This window comes from Macrobrachium nipponense, chromosome 12 (genome assembly GCF_015104395.2).
Source record: "Macrobrachium nipponense isolate FS-2020 chromosome 12, ASM1510439v2, whole genome shotgun sequence".
NCBI classification, from domain to species: domain Eukaryota; kingdom Metazoa; phylum Arthropoda; class Malacostraca; order Decapoda; family Palaemonidae; genus Macrobrachium; species Macrobrachium nipponense.
The window spans coordinates 40571035-40592197 of NC_087205.1; the positions used below are offsets into that span (position 1 = coordinate 40571035).

The 21163-nt window shown below is 38.2% G+C and overlaps 1 long non-coding RNA gene across 1 annotated transcript in view; it reads left to right on the plus strand.

The window, feature by feature from the left end:
- Nucleotides 1–1645: 1645 nt before the first annotated feature.
- LOC135224993 (uncharacterized) overlaps nucleotides 1646–21163 on the plus strand; it is a 95355-nt gene continuing 75837 nt past the window's right edge. The window contains exons 1-2 of the long non-coding RNA XR_010316863.1: nucleotides 1646–1855; nucleotides 16197–16291. This is a non-coding gene — a long non-coding RNA (uncharacterized LOC135224993). The remainder of the gene's footprint in view (nucleotides 1856–16196; nucleotides 16292–21163) is intronic.

Genomic DNA, 21163 nt, shown 5'->3' on the forward strand with positions numbered 1-21163 from the left:
GAGGCTAGGCCTTAGGCCTTAGGCCTGTATATAAATATAATCTAAGGGTGAAGTTTAGAGAGATAAGATCCCAGACGAGGTCCACTAATAAGAAACTCCCCAAGATAAGAATTCTGATCTGATACACAGACTGTGGGTGGGTATTTGGGCACCTGGGCACCTTTCCAGGTCAGTAAGGAGTGTTTTAGTAATGTTTCTACTTTTTGGAAATTTATTTTATGTGATTAGTTTTTCTGTAAAATTGCTATAGTAGATTCACATCAACCGTGCATTTGATGTCTAGGTCAGTCCCTTATGACACTCCTGATTGGCTGTTGATAAGTCAATGACAGGGATGGAAACTCTCAGTCCCTCGAGAGAGTTTACGTAGGCATGATGTATGTTCCACCTCTCCTGAGGGATACGTCTTTCAAAAGTATCCCTCAGAAGAGGTGGAACATACATCCTGCCTCTGTGAACTCTCGAGACAGACAGAGTTTCCAGCCCTGTCATTGGATTATCAACAACCAATCAGGAGCATCGTAAGGGACTAGCCTAGACATCAGATGCACAGGTGATGTGAATCATCAGCTATTTATGTGAAATTATTACCTGTAGTTTTGATTTCATTACATATTAAATATCAGTATGATTAGGAATTTAAATCTCCATTTAATCTACCTGTGATTTAATTTTTTTTATTTTTTTTTTTTATGAAATTGCCTTTAACTAGGATTTAATTTTCAATTTATTTTGTACGTAAAAATGCCTGTAATTCTGATTTAATGAGGTATTAAATTTCGTCTACTTTTAGGATTTTGAATCCTCATTCAGACTCTGCAATTTTCAGTTAAATGCCTATAGATATCTGTAATGGGATTTTCAACCATATTTTTCACAAACACAGCACAGCTCTACTTCTATGATTCTGTAAGTTATGATTTTTGTTATTCGGTTTTAATTTTCAATTAAATCTGCCTTTATATCGGGTTTGAATTTTCTTAGTTATACTCGAAATTTCAAGTTTTGTTTGGTCGAATATTAACTCTTTATCCTCCCCACCTCCTCTCTCTCCCTCCCCTCTCCTTTCCCCCCTCCCTCCCATTTCCCCCTCCATCCTCACATTTCCTCATCTTTCCTTTTCCCCCCTCCCCTACCTCGTTTTGGGAAGAGAGTTTATGGATGACCAAGATCACCCTCCCCCTTCACCATCCCCTTCCCCTTCCTCCTCCCCTTCCCTTTCCCCTGCCCCTTTCCAAAGTCCGTAGGTTTTGTGTTCCGTCGGATAATTTATGTTGGGTAATAAGCCTTTGGTTAATTAGGTGCTGTAATGATACCAATCCATTATCCCTCTTCTACTGCTCCTGAGGGAGAGACAGACAGACAGACAGACAGAAATTGATCATAGCCAGATATGCTTCATAAAGAAACATTATAGCTGACATTTGCGTATGAGTCGTATATATTATATGCGTATATAACAGCTGGTGCCTGCCTTGCTCGGGCTGTGTGTGTGTGTGCGCGCGCGCGCGTGTGTATGTGTGTGTGTGGACTGAGAAATCGAGCAGCCAATCACAATTAAAATCGTTTTGACTCAACTGTACATCCAATCGGCAAGTGTTTAGCTCTCTCTCTCTCTCTCTCTCTCTCTCTCTCTCACGCTGAACCGCCTGCGCGCTTGACTCTCCTGTCGAGAGTCACTTATTTAGACTCGCCTGTCGTGTTGTAAATAATGAGAAACTGAAGGAGTCTGTTATAATAGAAATATTCAAGAAAAGGCTCATCAAATGGACGCGTCAAAGAAAGTCTTTACGAAAAGAGGAGAGAGTTTTCGGAAGAGAGAAAGAAGAGCGAATGGTGTGTCAAGTGAAGCCAGGTAAGTCAGGTAGTACCACAAGAAGGGACCTTTCTTCCCTCCCTCCTTCCTCCCTGCTTTCTCCTTCCTTTTCTGCTTCTCTTCTTCTTTTTGTGATACAAATTGAGAAAGATTCCATTCGAAAAGAAGAAAGAAGGGAAAGAAGAGCCATTAGTTTGCGCTAAGTCAAGCCAGGTAGTCCCATAAGGAGGTAGCTTGATTCCTTCCCTCTTCCTTCCTCCTCCTCTTCTTCTTCTTCTTCTTCTTCTTCTTATTCTTCTCGTGATAAAAAGTGAATTTGCTAATGACAGAGTACGCGAGGCCATATTTTATATTGAGGGTCCCGTGGTCTGAGTGTGACCTGTGGTCGGGAAAGATATTTTCGGGAGGTGTTCATTACGGCAGATAAACGTATGTGCGGGAGAAATGGATTCCTTTCCTCGGCCTAACCAAGAGTGGCTTCTTGTTGGCTTCCCGAGTCTAGAAGTGCCTGAAATTATGCCTATTTTACATTTTATCATAATTAGATTTAAGAAGAAACTGACGGTTTTTTTTTTCTCTTAGGTTTCTTGTTATAGAAATGGCTGGAATTAGCCCTATATATAATATATATATATATATATATATATATATATATATATATATATATACATATATATATATATATACATACATATATATTACATTTAGATTAAGAATACTTTGACATTCGGTTATGTTATGCGTAGATTTCTTTAGTCTAGAAATGGCTGAAATTAGGCCTATTGAGCTATATATTATTTTTAATTAAGGATTTTGACAGTTTCTTTCTAAATTAGACCCATTTTTCTATTTAATATATTTAAATTAAGGATTATTTGACAGTTTTATTTCTGTTATTCAGAGATTTGACGGTAAAGGCATTGATCTGTCAGTCAGTTTACTGACAAAAATAGCTGATAGAAATCTTAAATTAGACCTATCCCATTTCTCGTCATTGAGGACAACTCGTAAGAAACCATTTTCTTTTTCATTTTTCTCTCTCTCATTCGTTATTTATTTAGATAGACAAAATACAATTACATGAACCCCTGTCATTAACAAAACATTTCCAAACGCCAAGACTTAGATAAAGTGACGGAAAACGAAGGAAAATGAAAAATAAAAAGTAAAAACTAAATGATACGCTTAGGTCTAATGGGCGCGAGAGACCTCGTAGACGTCTTAGCTCTCCAGGTTTTCATGAGCAACTTGTAATTTGTGTTAATAGAAAATGGAGATGAGGTATTTCGTTACGGAGAAGTCTGTCTGTTTATGGCCTTCTCTGTTCTGTCTGTTATGGAGATGTCTATCTCTTATATCAGTTATGGAGAGGTCTCTCTGTGTCTTTCTGTTCTGTTCTGTCTTTCGGACAGAATAGGATCCAAATGTAACTAGGCCTATGTCATAAATTTATCACTAGATTCATTGACCATTCATCACAAACCTGCCTAAGAAACTGAAAAAACGAAGCCTATCTCTTAGACTCATCACTAGACCTAACTTTACCTTGTGTAATTGACTCACTTGGAAACGATGCGTCATCATCCTTGTAAACTGTATCATTAATTCATCACCAGACTCATATTCATTACTAACCTACCAACTATGTCGACAAAACGAAACCTATCGACTCATCACTAGACCTAACTCGACCTTGTCTAAACTGACTCATCATCCTTCTCCTCAGTATCATCATGATAATCATCTCCTTCCTCGGAAGTGGAATTCCTCCTCTTCCCCCTCAAGGGCGGAGTGATTAAACAGCAGCCTCGCCGTGACCGTCGGAGTAAAAAAACTGAAAAAACTAAAAACTTGGCAAAAACTGAGCAATAACGGCGGTAAATCACCAGTAGTGCAAGGAGCTTGTCAGGGGCGTGACTTTGTCAGGGGACGGCTTCGAGTTCTAGACCGACAAAGGATACTGTGCAAGAGGAAGACGGCCTTAGGAAAAGGATTCCTTCAGGAAATGAATAGGCTATAGTCCCATAGGATACCTTACAGGGGAAAGATGGTTTTAGAAAAATGGTAGGTTACTCTGGAGGAGGAAGACGGCTTCAGGGACAGGATTCTTTCAGGAAATAGAACACTCTGAGAATCGGGTCTTTCCTTAACTCTTGCTACGACCCATTACAATCGACTAAATACCGAATATGTAATTCACTGCATAGTTCTGAAGAGTCTCTCTCTCTTCTCACCTCTCTCTCTCTCTCTCTCTCTCTCAGTGATTTACACTCCATTCTGTGGAATATTATACATTTCCTCCACCCTAGGGTATTTCCCTTACTCTTTATTACCCTTGTATAAACAAGTGGTCCAATTTTTGGGGGGTGGTTCAATTCTGTGGTTTGGGGCATGGCCATCTAATTTGTTTGTTTATTTATCTATTTGTGTTTGTGGGTGAATATGTGTGTGTGTGTGTGTGAGAGAGAGAGAGAGAGAGAGAGAGAGAAATTAGTCCATTTGTCACTTATCATGGTTTTAAGCCTAGTATTTATTTATGAATAAATGTATATAAAACACGGAATGAGAGACAGAGAGACAGAGAGAGACAATCAGATGATGGAGAGAAAGAGGGGGGAGGGGAGGAAGGTCTATGTCAATTAATATAATGTTATTAGTTATAGACTATAGGGTTGCATACTGTTACCTCTCTCTCTCTCTCTCTCTCTCTCTCTCTCTCTCTCTCTCTCTCCATTCTTGAAGGCTAAACCTTCGCCAGTCACGCTAGTAAAAAAAAATGCCGGTATATAATTGGTTCAGATAATTATGGATTGCGTGCAAGCGAGCAAGCGCGCACGCAAGCATGTGTACGCCGAATTGCGTGCATGGCGCTCATGCGCGCAACTTGTCCTGATAGCGTGACTTTGGACACATAGCCATTATGCTATTGGAACTCATCATAATTATGATAGGATGAAATTATAATGATGGTCGTGATTGGGCCGATCGGATGATGACATTAAAATGACCGTATTACGAAATAATACTCTCTCTCTCTCTCTCTCTCTCTCTCTCTCCTCTCCTAATGTACCCAATTTCCTTGGAATGGACTCAAGCAATCACTTTGTTATGCTTTTTGTTTCTACATTTCACTTTCCTTTTGACGAGATGAGAGAGAGAAAGAGGAGCGAGAGAGGAGAGATGGAGAGAGACGAGGAGAGAGAGAGAGAGAGAGAGAGAGAGAGAGTTATCCTTTAACTTGCCATAGGGCCAATAATTAGGTGCATTAACTCTTTGATTTTTTTCTATGCATTATTTTTTCTATTTCTCTTGAATTAAATAACGTTCGTTTCTCTGTTATTTTACTTTTACTTTAGTTACCGACTAAATTAGCACTCTGACAAATATAAGCAGCCAGGCAATATATCGGCTCATGAGTTCTTACCAAATAGGCCTATTGTTGTGTCTGGATTTCTCTCTCCTTACAGGCAATGTGCGCTGGGCATTTAAGTTTGAGCTAAGGAATGCAGTCAACCAGTTTGCAAAATTAATCTTATTTGATGTGTAATACAGAAAATAATAAAGCTAATATGCCTGTGAACTCTGGCTCATGTATAAAGGATATTGTAAGGATCCCACGTGGTCTCCGTTGGTTGATGAGTCCAGTGGTCCATACTAGGCCTATTCCTGTACCCCTCTTTTTTCAGACCCTAACACACTTCAGGGTCTAAGATACAAAAACTAGATTCAAATTTCCAGTACAGAATTATCGCACATAGGTTTCCAAATGGTCTACGTTGGTCGGTGTATGTCCAGACATTCTTGGTCCCATTGAAACTTCACATACTGCAAGGCTAAGGGCCTGTACTGGCATAAGACACCTCTTCTGAGAGGTTTTTTAATTGTTAGTGTTTTTTTTTTCTCTCTCTCTCTCTTCCTCCTGTTAATCAAATCTTAAACCCCTTCTTTTCACCGTCTCTCTCCCATCCCTTCTTAGAACCAGCCACGCTCCTTTCTACCTTCTAACACAAAGGCATCAGATTATATAAGCCGCCAACGTATTAGGACGAACCCTCGGTCGTGAGACGCCAAAAAAAGACTTGAGAAGGAACAACGCACTTCAACTGTGCAATGGGCTGGAGGCCATTGTCAATACAAGGCTGAATTGAAATGACAGGCTTTTCCCCGATCGGTGTACACTGTATTACAGGTTGGGTGTGATAGCCGGTAGAATACTCGACTATTTTTGTGGGGGAGGGGATGTAGTTTTACCAGGAGATGGGTGTAGAAAGGGGTGTGCATTTTGTGTATGTGTTGGCCGTAAGAGAGATAGATTACACAGAGGGACGAGAGAGGAAAAAGAGAGGTAGTTGAATTAGACCCAGTGGCTTACGGAGGATGGTGTCGGTGAGAATCATTTAAAAATAACGTTAATAATCTGTTTGAGTAAATTACTGTTTTATTTATGTAAATATGGACATAAATAATGAGGACTTAAGTAGAGTAAGAAAATTCTGACGGTGATTTAGCAAAAATAATTAAATAAAGAAATAATTGGTTGCCATACTTCATATCCTGTTTTTGTAGATCTTGATGCTCGTTAGTCACTTTACTTTTACCGAACCCCAAACTTCTTTTAGCTTTTAAATAACCAATTTATTCTAATTCCTTTGCTATACTAATCTCTCTCTCTCTCTCTCTCTGATCCATTTCAAACTTATATACATTAAAGAAGATTTATTCAGTTTTTATTTATTTACTTATTTATTTTTTGTCATTTCATGAGTTATAATTGTTATGCTATAGATCCCAATAGCTGTAGTATTGACTGTGATGTTTCCCATAATTTTAACTGTCGGTCAACTTGCTTGCGCCGGAGGGTTAACGTTAAGGAGGTAGGAAAGAGAGGAGGGGAAAGGAAAGTGGTGGGGGAAAGAAGTTATGGGAGGGGAGGGAGGCGGGAAGGGGAGGAGGAAGGAGATAGGGAGGGGGAGGGAAAAGTAGGTATGGGAGGGAGGAGAAAATAGGTAGGGGAGGGGGAATGGTGTAGGGAAGGGGAGAGATAAGTGGTGGAGGGAAAGGGGGTAAAGGAAAGGAGGTAGGGGAGGGGAAGAAAAAAGGAGGTAAGGAGTGGGTATGGCAAATGAGGTAGGGGATTGGGAGGGGTAGAGGCAGTGAAGGGGAGAGGAAAGTAGGAGAGGGGAAAGAGGAGGGATGGAGGTAGGGAGGGGGAAGGGTAAGGAAGGGGAGGGAGGAAGGACTGGGGATTGGTTTAATGAACAAGGGATGTAATTTGGCAGGGTAGGCCAGAGGACAAAGAGAGATATGTTAGGCGGGGGAGGGAGGGGAGGGAAGGGTGGTGGTGGAGGTGGAGGAGGAGGAAGAGGAGGAGGAGGAAATGGAGTGAGGATAAGAAGGTGAGGAGAGCATTCCTGATATGGTAATTTTCCTTCTCCTGGTAGGTAAGGATTATAACAGTGGTTGAGTGAACCTTTTTTACCTGTGTAATGGGAGACAAGGTGTATGTGTGTGTTTGTGCGTGTAAGTGTTTATATGTATGTGTGTGTGAGTGGGCGATTTTTAAATTTGTCAATGAAAATATATATATATTGTATATATACGTATATATCGATTTCTGTTGGAGTTAATGGCATTTACTGCAGCTACAATGTTCTTATCTAGTCTCAATTAGTCTGTACTTCTTTTCCTGTACTGACAGTAGCTGCAGATAATGCTATTGACTTCAATGAGAGAGGAAATATGCCCAAATAGCACACACACACATCTATATATATATAATATATATATATACTATATATATATATATATATATATATATATATATATATATACACACACACACACACACAATATATAATATCTTAATATATATATATAATATATATATATATGTGTGTGTGTGTGTGTTGTGGTGTGTGTGTGTATATATATATATATATATATATATATATATATATAATTATATAATATATATATATATCTCTCTCTCTCTCTCTCTCTCTCTCTCTCTCTCTCTCTCTCTCTCTCTCTGTTGTTTCCAATAATTGAATTGTCTTTTTTAAATAGTTTTTACGTTTGATGAATATTATGATTTTTTGTCCATATCTACACAGTTGGCATAACAACCCAAAATTATTTAATGATTTGAAGTCATTATTAACAACTCTGTAATAATTACCTAATTATAATACCCACCCGGAAGTAAATTAAGTAGAATTATATTTGGATAACTTATAAGAAAAATATGTTACTTTTTCATCTTGTATTATATTTTTAATTTTTTTCCTCTAATTTATTTAGTGTATCTTTTATTTTTTTTATCTTTTTTCCTCTGTTTTATTCAATTTTTTTATAGCTAAGTAGGACATATTAGTTTTATGTTTTACGTTTGATTTTGTATTGGAAACATTTTTCCCCTTTATTTTATACAAATGTGTTTTATCCTTTATATAAGATTTTCATAAATAAATATATTGTTATAAGTTCTATGAATAATTATGTAGGCAAATATGAATTGTAATATTTATAAACACTGTTGATTTAATACGCTATTTAACCAGACATTCATGAAGATTTAATTTTATTTCTACCTTTTTTATTTTCTAAAAATGTTTATATATATATATTATGATATATAATGTTATATGTGTGCTTTTATTCCTGCTTTCGAAAATACATTAATATACGTTCATTCGTTCCTTAAGTTATAATTACACCCCAAATACCTCTCTCTCTCTCTCTCTCTCTCTCTCTCTCTCTCTCTCGTAATCTATAAGCTTTACTTCTCACTTGATTGTATTATTCCTTTTAATAATAATTATTATTCTTCTTAATACTTCTTCCTTTATTTCTGAAGTGACGATAATCAGAGACGTCCAATCAGCAAAATTGTCGTCCAACTTCTATCTCAAGAATAGCTTCTAGAAGCTCAGCACGACTGCGCAAAGTCGTTGATACCCTTGTAATACGATAAAGATTAATATACATATATATATATATATATATATATATATATATATATTATATATATATATATGTATATATATATATATATTCGCAAATACCCTTCTTGATCATTGGACGACCCCTACCAGCGGGGCCAGGAAGTCAGGACAGAAGTCGCTTAGGGTCGAAACTTACTGGATTTGCAATCAAGTTTTCGTCCTTTAAGCTCTAGACTGAGTGACGACGACTCAGTTCCCGCCAATTATTAAGAAGTTGCTGTAAGAACGAGTCTTCGGCTCCGGCGAATTATAATTGAACTTTTGACTTCCGTTGTTACGAGGTATGAACGTGGCTGTCTCCCTGACAGTGGGTGGGTTGGTGGGTGATTTGGGATGGGTGATATCACTCTTTTTTTTCTGGGGGGTGTGTGGTGGGGTTGGCTTCACCCAGTTGGTTTAGCTACAGAGAGTGAGTCCAGTGGCTTTTCCTCCGTTGTCAAGAGGCTCTGTTTCTTCAGATTTCCGTCTTATGTTTGGACGGTGGTCGTCATTTGACGGATTAAAGCAAAACAATGACAAAATATATACGGTATTTTTTACATATTAAAGCTGGAGAGTGAGTCTAGGTTTTCATGGTAGTAAATAAGAGGGATATAGTCTAATGTTGTTTGATGGGGCCAAGGCTTTGTCTGTTTTTCATATTCCCGTCGGATTTTTCGTACAGTGACCGTCATTTGACAGACTCGAATAAAAAAAAAGTATAAAACGTGTACAGCATTTATATATAGGAAAAAAATATTTATGGACCCTCCAAGAGCCTAAAGTCTTCCTGGGTTGTCAAGATTTGGTATATTAGTCTAGAGCAGCTTGGTGGTGATAGACTGGTCTTCAGATTCCGTCGAATTCTGGTACATTGACCGCCATTTGACAGACCAGCGCCCAAAAAATTAAGAATATATACAGCATTTATACATATGTAAAAGATTCCTGTATCCTGCAATTGCTTATTTGTAGTCTACGTGTCATTTTGCAATATGGTGCTAGACTTACTCTGGAGCCAGTCTGCAATTTGAATAATTCCTTTCCTCCCACCTTTGGTTCTTCCCAGTTACGTCCCGAAAACTAATTTGTTTAATTGCAGCTTATTGAGGACTTGACGTCCTGCCAATTAGAGTTATGTCCGTTATGTGCTTTTTAAATAAGAGTCTTTGATGATTTATGAGGATCTTTTTTTGGGGTGGGGCGGGGGGGAGGAGGATTTAATGATTCTTGACATTGTGTGCACTTCTTTTGAGCTTGCCCCAAGGGTCCCATCATGAGGCTAATTCCTAAATGTCTCGGCCACTGAGGTTTATGTCTTTGTTGATGGGAAGAGTCCAGGAGGTCACACCAGGGCTCTAGTACCCTTTTTATGAAAAGGCTAGTCGGTTAGTTTCTAAATCTTAACCAGTGAGTCTTACAAGGTGAAATGGGTAAAGCCTCCTGTCCTTACGGAGTCTCTGCTGGTTAATCAGAGGCCAGAAGTTCACACCAAGGTTTTTGAACACATTGGAGGAAAGGGCAGAGTCCAAAAGGTCACACCAGGCTTCTTGGAACCCCTTTCGAAAAAGCTTGATCTAAACCTTGCTTACATCAGTCTCATCTTTGGTTAGCAAGATGGAAATTACTTTGCGGTTTCCAGAATTAATGTATTACTATTTTTTTTAAAAGAATGTTCAATATTTTATCCTAAATCAGTCGTATCTCTCTAATTACCTTAAGTTTTCCAAATTACATTATTTTAAGTTATCTTCTTTTTTATTTTGCCAAGAAATTCTATTGAAAAGATTCAGTTTCTTCTGCGATTTTCATGGAAGGTCATAGATGTTATCTGTATTTTTTATTTGACAACAAAATTAACAGTTTTTAAGTTAACTTAGCTTTCATTCTAATACTTATCCGAAATTATATTATTTTTTATTCATCTTTTTAGCATATGGGTGACAGACTAAACCGCTTTTCAAGGCAGATTTGCATGAGCCTTTCAATTGTCCTAAATGACATTATTCTTTTCTATTGATGACAAATTCCACTTTTTCCTATAATTTGTCATAAATGGCATTGTTTTTCATTTTTGACGAAATTTTCATCTGAGTTTGATTTAAGGCCATAATTATTACTGAGATTTTTTGATGAAATGATGATAATAATAATTGTGTTTACATAATTCAAGTGGTATATTTTAAATTATTCTCGGTAATTCTATCCTGCATAGAAAGCCACGTTTTCCTCATTGATAGAAATATCCCATTATAATTTAAATATGCAAAGAATCAGTCAATCAAGCTACCACTGCAACGTCTATTTAGTCTACAGCATTACTTTACAGAATCAATTGAATTACTGATTTGTTACAGAATTATTATAATCAATAATTTTAGGGTTGTGAAAGAGCTGAAACTGGTTTGTCACACTGTGGAAACCATAACTTGGAAAGCTCCTCCATGTTTTTAGGCAAAACCACCAACGTTTTTGTCACATTGACCGCAAATGGACAAAATTCGCAGCAGTACAAGTGTCTAGGCAATGGGGAGCAACATCTACAGAACGCTAGGGGTAATTTAAGGGGGAGGGGCGCCTCTAATACCATAGTACTACTACCGAAGTCATTTGTCATGTCTCACTGGGTGTTAATTTTACCTCATTGGCTGTCCCCTGAGAACCCTTTGTTTGTTTAACCTTTATTTCCTCTCATGATCGCTGTTTGGTCTAGGTTAGGGGGTTTGGAGGGTGGGAGAGGGAGGGAGTAATGAAAGATACACTCTCCCTTATCCTTACCCCTCCCCCTGTTATCCAAACATCCTCCTCCGTGAAGTCACTGATAATTTCCCATTCGAAGCCAAAGAGGCAACATTATTCTTCTTATGATCACTATTTAGTCTAAGGTAAGGGAGTTTTGGGTTAGGGGGGAAGGGGGATTAGGTTATCAAACAAACATGGCCCCTTACACTTACCACCCCCTTTACTCCAAACATCCCTCCCCCTCTCTTGCCTCCCTGAAGTCGCAACCTTGAACTTTATAGTCTAAGGAAATAGGGATAGTTTAATTAATGACTGTGATCTCGTCGTTTCACTTATGATTTGCAAAAAACACTAATGATGATCACGCCCAGCCATGGGAGTGGGTTTGAAATACATACGCGTAAGACGCTCGCGCGCGTTCTCATGCTGTTAGTAAGCGGTGGTGAAATACGCGCGCAAAAGCGCTCCATTGCGAGCTTGGTCAGCCTGGATTCTTAGTTTTATTTTGCTCTTGATATCGAATTCTTTAGTTTTTATTTTTCCTCTCTCTCTTTCATGCCTTCCTTTCATCTCCCCCTTATTCCTCTTCCTCCTTCCTCCTCACTTTCTTCCTTCCCTCTGCTCTTCTACTTCTCCACCCATCTTCTCACTCTTCATTCACTCCCTCTCTTTCCCTTTCTCTCTCCCTTTTCTCCTTCTCCTCCTCCATCCTCTTCCCATTCTTCCTCCCTTCCTAACTAAACCACCCCTCCCCCTCCCCACCGCGGTGGCCAAGCTCACACCCCCTGTCCTCCTCGGTCCTTGTGTCTCTACCCCTCTTTCTCTCTCTCACACACACTTTTCTTTGTTTTGCTCTTCTCCTCCATCCTTTTCCTATTCTTCCTCCCATCCTGACGTATACGATCCCTCCTCCTCCTTCCTCCCCTCCCCCTTCCTCTATCCTTGTCTCTCTCTGTCTCCCAGTCCAAACTCCGGAAGCCACCTAGACCCATAAACAAGGGTGATGTACCATCAATTATTTCCCGCCAATTTTCCTTCGCGCCAGAATTAATAAAAGATGATTTGATACGCCTCTTTTTTTTCTTCCCTCTTTCCTCTTTTTATATACATACGTATATTTTTTTTCCATCCCAGTATTACTTCTCTTCCTAATGACTTGTAGATATTCGACGTCTTGTACTTTTTTTTTTAATTATTCCTTTTTATGGTAGATTCTTCTTCTTTTGGTGAATTAAGCGGGAACTTTGGTCTGTTTATGATTAAGGATAATGATAATCAAAATGAAACAGACTTATGAAAACCAAAAAATTATCCAAGAAGTATACAGTGGTTGATAAATATGAAACTAGATTGTTCATGAGAGAGAGAGAGAGAGAGAGAGAGAGAGAGAGAGAGTAGCAGTAGTAGCAGTACTATTAGTGGTAGCATTGTCCTTTCCATTCACAGACCTGGAAAGTAGCAACAGTGTTCGTATCATCTTACTAAGCACTTTCCCTCCCCATTCCCTTCCCCTTCTCTCCTCCCCTTGCCCCCCTCCCCCTTCTAGGGAGAAGCACCATCATCTGCCCCATGGCTGTTGCATGAACAGACAGAAGACAGCTGCTTTTGCATGCCGTCTCATGCTTGTGGAGGGAGAGGAGAGAGAGAGAGAGAGAGAGAGAGAGAGAGAGAGAGGAAAAACCTCCTGCACTTAACGCGATTTTTAGTTTTCTGAAAAAAAATTTTTTGTGGTAGCTTTGTCTGTCCGACCGCACTTTCTTCTGCCAGAACTTTTCTGTCCGCCCTCAGATCTTAAAAACTACTGTGGCTAGAGGGCTGCAAATTGGTATGTTGATCATCCACCCTCCAATCATCGAACGTACCCAATTGCAGCCTTCTAGCCTTAGTAATTAGTTTTTTTTTTTCCTTTTCTTTTCTTTTCTTGAGGTTAAGTTAACTATAATGGTGCGTCTGTCAAACGATTTAGACAGGCCACCACCGGACCGTGGTTAGAGTTTCATGGGCTGCGGCTCATACAGCTATATACTGAGACCACCGAAAGATAGATCTGTTTTCAGTGACCTTGATTATTCGTTGTACTGAAAACTCGATTGCGCCGAGGGAGGAGTGAGGGGGTGGGAGGTAGTATTACTATGCACTCCCTCCCTCCCCCCTTTTGTCTCTTCTTCTTCTTCTTCTTCTTCTTCACTGTTTGCTTATCCGTCCTTGTGATTTGATCGGTTTGGTTTCCGAGAGAGTGAGTATAGATGGCTTTGTCCGATAAATATGGTGTCCCCCCCCCCCCTCTCTTCTCTCTCTCTCTCTCTCTTAGATAGACCTGTAACCCGGCAATTTACTCTTAGTCTTACTTATTTATACCCAGGTAATGTTATGCATAGACCTTTAGTAAGGTAATCTAATACTTAGACCTATAGCAAAGTAATTTAGACATAGACCTACAGCAAGGTAATCTAGACTTAGACCTGTAACGAGGTAGTCCTGAACTTATAGACCTATAGCAAGGTAATCTAGCCTTAGATCTATAACAAGGCAATCCATACTTAGACCTATAACAAGGTAATCTGAAGTAATCTTAGCCTTAGATGTACAGCAAGGTAATCCAAAATATAGCAGAGCAATAGCAAAGTAGTGTAGCCTTAGACATATGTAGCAAGGTAATCTACGCTTAGACCTAATCGAAAGGTAATCCAGACTTGAACCTATAACAAGGTCACACCACAAGCTCTTTTAAACACTCAACGAAGCCCTTGACGACGTGAATACCTTATAACATTCCAAAAGACTTCCGCAAGGCTGGTTGCTTTGCATGCGAAAGGAAATATTCAAGCAATTGGCTCCTTTTGTTAGACTGACCGGCATGTTGATGATTGCTTGTTGCTTCTTCTCCTTCTTCTACTGCTTCTCCTTCTTTGTGTCCTTTTGCTCTTGTTGTTAATTTGGGAGGGTACCAGCTGCTGGCCGGTATGAACTAGTAAAGGAGGCTGTGAGAGAGAGAGAGAGAGGCTCTCTCTCTCTCTCTCTTATATATAATATATATTATATAATAGTATATAGTATGTTATTTTGAGAGAAAAAGAGAGGTAAATTACAATTGATCAAGTGTCAGCACTACCACGGACAAACAAATTCTCTCTCTCTCTCTCTCTCTCTCTCTCTCTCTCTCTCTCTCTCTCTCTTTTTTTTCTCTCTCTCTCTCTCTCTCTCTCTCTCTCTCCTTCTTCTTCTTCTTCTTCTTCTTCTACCCATCCCTCCCCCTCCCCGATCCACAATGGATCCACGGTCAATCTCCCCTCTACTCCCCCTACCAGTGGAAGCATCTCGACAGTTCTTTATGAGTCTAAGTTTGGAGCGAATTGAGGAGGACAAGAAAGGAGAAAAAGAGGAAGAAGAGGGGGCGAAGAAAGGAAGGAGGAGAAGGAGTAATAAAGGAGAGACATAGATAAAAATGGTGATTATGGAGAAGAGAAGCGTTGGAATAGGGAGGGTGAATCACAGTTTAAATTCTCCAGCTGCAATAGAGGCTCAGGTTTTGGGCGGATTACGGGAGGCTTAGATCTCTCTCTCTCTCTCTCTCTCTCTCTCTCTCTCTCTCTCTCTCTGTGTGTGTGTGTGTGTGTGTGTGTGTGCTTGTTCCTTATAAATTGGGTTCGTCTGCTGACCAATAATAATATTAACTGCTTCATCTCCTTTGCCTAAGTTCTCCATTCCAGACACTGGAATTCTGGAAACTGAATTCGTGATCAATTTGTTACCCACGAAACCAGAATTATTAACTAATATTGCATATGATTTATTAGTAATATTCACAAGCCAGTTCCCCTCTCCCTAAAAGAAGTTATTTTCCGTCCATTACAGATGCTGGAAACCTGGAAACTTGAATTCCAAATGAAAATATCATTTCAAAAAATCAGAATATTAAACAAGATTTCTTATTATTTATTAGTAATATATTCACTATCCAATCTCCTTTTCCTTAAAAGAAGTTATTTTCCGTCCTTTCCAGTGCTGAAAGTCTGGAAACTGAATTCCAGGTCAAAATGTTACTCTGAAACTAGAATTATTAGTAATCTTCACTATCCAAACCCCTTTCCTTTAAATAAATCATTTTATGTCCTTTGCAGGTACTGGAAATCTGGAAACAGAATTCCAGATCAACATACAAGAATCGCCCATAAATTCAGAATTATTAATCAATATATCCTATGAATTATTAGTAATGTTTATTACCCTATCTCCTTTTCCTCAGAAGAAGTTATTTTCCGTCCGTTCAAGGGGCTGTAAGTCTGGAAACTAAATTTCAGGTAAAAAATATTACTCATGTAATTTGATTTATTCAGCGCCTCAGTGGCGTGATCGGTATGGTCTTGGCCTGTCACTTCGGTGGCTGCGAGTTCGATTCTCGGGCATTCCAAGAGTTGTTATTAGAGATGTGTATTTCTGGTGATAGAAGTTCACTCTCGACGTGGTTCGGAAGTCACGCAAAGCCGTTGGTCCTGTTGCTGAATAACCACTGGTTGCATGCAACGTAAAAACACCATAAAAAACAACAAACGAACAAACTAGAATTATTAAGCCATATTTCTTATGATTTATTAGTAATATTCACCACCTAGTCTTCCTTTTCCCTTAAAGAAGCTATTTTACGTCCATTCCAGGTACTGGAAAATGCTGGAAAACCCGGAGATACCCAAGATGGACGCCACTAGGTCGACTGACCACCCATTTAGGTACCTGCAGGAAATACTAGGAGGTAAGACACATTGTTTTGTCTTTTCATTCTCTTGAGTTGTTCATTAATGATAGTTTTGTGGAATCTGCTGGAAGTCCAGCGCCTGGAATTTTAAATCGAAGAAATCTGGAAATCTCTTGTCTTTGGATACTGAAGTGACATCTTACTTAATATAAAGACAACAAAAAAAAAGGGGGGGGGGTGGACATCATTTTGTGAAGGTATAACTTGATGAGAACATCTCTCTAGACAGACATCATCCCTGTGAAGATGTCTAAGGAAGACACTATATGGATAGACATTGTTTTGGGAGGAAAAATGGAATGAAAGAAGACATGATTTGGGGAGACATCATCTGTGAAGTCAGCTTTTGAGAAGTCCTGTTATTAAAAAGACAACCCCTTATAAAAAGTTCTTAAGAAAAACTACAGTTGAAGACATCATTAAGATTAACAACACTTCAAGACATCATTAAGAAGACAACACTTGAAGGTATCATTAAGAAAAAACACTTGAAGACATCATCAAGAAGAAAACAACACTGAAGGACATCATTTAGAAATCTTTTCTAAAAGACGTTATCTAGGTCAGATCCTAAAGATGACAGCAACACTTCAAGACATCGTCAAGGAGAGCAACACTTGAAGACATTGCTAATGAGAACAACTCTTGAAGATATTGCTGAGAAGAACAACATTTGAAGACGTTGCTAAGAACAACAAATCTTCAAGACATCACGAAGAACAACACTTGAAGATATTGCTTAGAAGAACAACACTTGAAGACGTTGCTAAGAACGGCAACTCGTCAAGACATCATCAAGCACAACAACACTTGAAGACGTTGCTAAAACAACACTTGAAGATATTCCTGAGAAGAAAAACACTTGAAGACATTGATGAGAACAGCAACTCTTCAAGACATCATCAAGAAGAACAACACTTGAAGATATTGCTGAGAACAACAAAACTTGAAGACATTGCTAAACACAATAACTTGTCAATACATCATCAAGAAGAACAACACTTGAAGACGTTTCTAAGAACAATAACTCTTCAAGACATCATCAAGGAGATCATCAAGGAGAACAACACTTGAAGATATTGCTAAGAAGAACAACACTTGAAGATATTGCTAAGAAGAACAACACTTGATGATATTGTGTAGAAGAACAACACTTGAAGACATTGCTAAGAACAATAACTCTTCAAGACATCATCAAGGAGAGCAACACTTAAAGATATTGCTGAGAACAACAACACTTGAAGATATTGCTTAGAAGAACAACACTTGAAGACATTGCTAAGAACAACAACTCGTCAAGACATCATCAAAAAGAACAACACTTGAAGACGTTGCTAAGAACAGCAAATATTCAAGACATCACGAAGAAGAACAACACTTAAAGATATTGCTTAGAAGAACAACACTTGAAGACGTTGCTAAGAGAAACAACACTTGAATATATTACTTAGAAGAACAACACTTGAAGACGTTGCTGAGAACAGCAACTCTTCAAGACATCATCAAGGAGAACATATCAAGAGTGTATCAACAGGTGTATAATTTGGTGTAGCATACACCCTCTCAGGTATACACTGACCCTTGTATATACATGATCAGTTTAACCCTGACTATTCCATTACACTTATACGAGCATAAAAACACTCGATTATACAGTCGCCTAAGTGTATACCCCTTCGAGTATACACACATACGAGTGTATGAGTATGTATATGACACATTCTTTTATTTATTAAATATAGATATCACCCTCGAGGGTCTGTTGCCAAAAATGTCCAACCCGCCAAGTGGAAAGTTTTGGCGCCAAAAATTCACCTGACGGAAGTTGCGCGCCAAAACTTGCCCGCCAAAAACCTGGAGGGAGAGAGAGAGAGAGAAGAGGAGAAAGGAGGGAGGGAGAGCCGAGAAGAGAGAGGAGGGGTGGGGGGGTGTTCCAAGAGAGGAGGGGGAGGAATTTAAGTTTAAAACCCTGACCTAAAAACTGGAGGGGGAAAATATAAGAAAGATGAAAAGGAAGGGGAGAGGAAAAGAAGAGAGAGCGAGAGAGAGAGGATAGGGGTGGGGGGGTGTTCAAGAAGTTTAGATGGATGGGGGGTGGGGTTCCTGGATGGAAGTAAGGACTGACTAGGACTTAGTGGGAAGGAAAATACTCAGAGAGAGAGAGAGAGAGAGAGAGAGAGAGAGAGAGAGAGAGAGAGATTTGTTATTTATCGCACTTTCTCAAGGGAAATTTTACCATGTAACCTTCACAGTTACGCTACGTAATGTTATGCTATGAATAATCACATGAAAAATTTATTCAGAAATGAAAATTGAATTGATATTCTGTCATAAATTGATCAAACTTGTATCGTTTATGTACGGAAAATTGAATTAAATCTTGAAATCTATGAAGATAGGGAATAGAATCTCGTGTGTCTTCTCAATCATTACACTTCCCCCTCCCCTTCCCCTCCCCTTCCCCTTCCCCCTCCCCTTCCCCTTCCCCCTCCCTCTTCCCCCTTTCACCATTGGTAAACACATAGCTTCTCCGAGTTTTGTCTTGAGTCATACTACCTGCCTCTTTGAATGCTGGGTAAAAGATTTCTCTCTCTCTCTCTCTCTCTCTCTCTCTCTCTCTCTCTCTCTCTCCACACACACACACACACACACATACAAAAGACAGGCGTCAAGTTATTACTCTTTTAATTGTTATTCATTCATTGATAGTAAGTAATATTACTATCCTATAATTACTGGTGTTATATATATATATATATATATATATATATATATATATATATATATATATATATATTTATATATATATCATTTCCTTTTCCATATGTAGCTAATTATTTTACATAGGTAAATGGGTAACAGTTTTAAAAGAAATAAAGAATATTCATATCAAATTGACTAAAAACCTGTTCTTAATTTTCATGCATTTGTTGTATTCATCGTCGTAAAATTAGATCATAATTTGCTAAAAAGAAAAAAAAGTTTCCTATGGTAAGGTAAGAAGTATCATTAAAATCCCAAAGAAGGGGTCTCGGGTATATATTTTTTTGCACCTTTTTTGTGGTGTCTAAGTCACCCTCGCTACGCTATTTTCGTTTTTTTTTTCTTTGTGCCTCTCTCTCTCTCTCTCTCTCTCTCTCTCTCTCTCAATCTCGTCTCTCTCTCCTAGCGAAAATTTCTAATAGACATGACACCAAGAAATTGTAGAATGTTCTCCAAAAATGTTTTAGGTCCGAGGCCTCTCTCTCTCTCTCTCTCTCTCTCTCTCTCTCTCTCTCTCTCTCTCTCTCTCTCGAACAAGACCCAATATTTTTCTCCCCCTATTTACAGCCAGAGTGCCGCCATCTGCCATTTTGACCTGTCAATATCGCTCATCTTCTTCGTCTTCTTCTCCTTTGTATTCGTATGGAATCCACATTTTGACCTTCTGTAGATAACTATATAATTTAATCCAAGTAATTCTCCTATATACTGATTAATTCTCGTAGGATTTACTAGACTTAAATGGAATTTTATTTGATACTTGGTAACCGCCCTAAGCGCATTGTCCGAATTCTTGCGTTCTAAGCCTACACAGGTTTAAGCCGTACGCCGGTCGTAAAGTATGGCCGAAAATCGTAGAGCGGAATTTCGGTAATATACCTGTTTTCCGAAAAGACTTCGTTTCTTACGCAGGTGAAAGAGCTTTACACTTTCTCTCTCTCTCTCTCTTCTCTCTCTCTCTCTCTATATATTATATATTATCTGTATATTATATATATTGTACGTGTTGGGATATATATATATTATATATTATATTTATATTATCGAGTATACTATATATATATATTTATTATTAATTATTATGTATTATTTTCTTGTGTGGGTATATAATCTATATAGATATATAATATATCTATTATATATATGTATATATATATATGTATTATATTATATCTACTATGATATATATTATATATACATATATATATCCTAGTAATATATATATATATAGTATATATATATATATATATATATTGATATCATCACCGTGATTCAGATCATGCATTAAGCTACAAATGTCCCTTATATCCAATTCGTCTACCTCGGAATTAATTATATTTTCCTATATGTTAACCGAAGGGGAATTTTTTTAGTTGATAGTCATTTCGCCCCTTCATGGATTCGAACCAGCGCACGAGGAGAAATCTGTATTCATCGACGTTTTTTACCGACTCGGTCGGTGTGTATGTATATAAATGAATGTACAATGCATATGCATATAATTATATATATTTATATATATACTATATATTATATATGTGTGTGTATATATATATATAGTATAGATATATATATGGATATACAATATATATGTTATGATTATCATATAGTGTGTAATATATATACTATATATATATATATATCCATATATATATATATATATATATATATCTATCTAATATATTGACCAGATAAACACCAGGTGGCGTGTGATATGTTCACTGCATTTAGTAAATTTATTTACCTGAATAAAATCTTAGAACAAACAAAGGAATTGAGAGGTTGCCAGTTTCAAGTTGCATAGTGGCTGGCAGGCTAGCTAGCGTGTGTGTCCGTGCGTGTTTGCGCGTGTGTGTGCAAGTTAAAAATGCATCTGCAAAAAATTTAAGAAGGAATCCTGGGTGAAGAAAGGTTAGTTTATTTGTTGCACGAGAACAGAACGCGAAAGATTATAATTGTTGAAGGCTGAGCATTTTATTTGCAGGTGAGAGGGAGCATTAGTCCTAAGAGATAGATAGATAGGTAGTTTGGTCATGAGCATAAACCACCTACACACACACACACACACACACTAAGAAATGTGTAACACTTATTGGATGGAAGCCG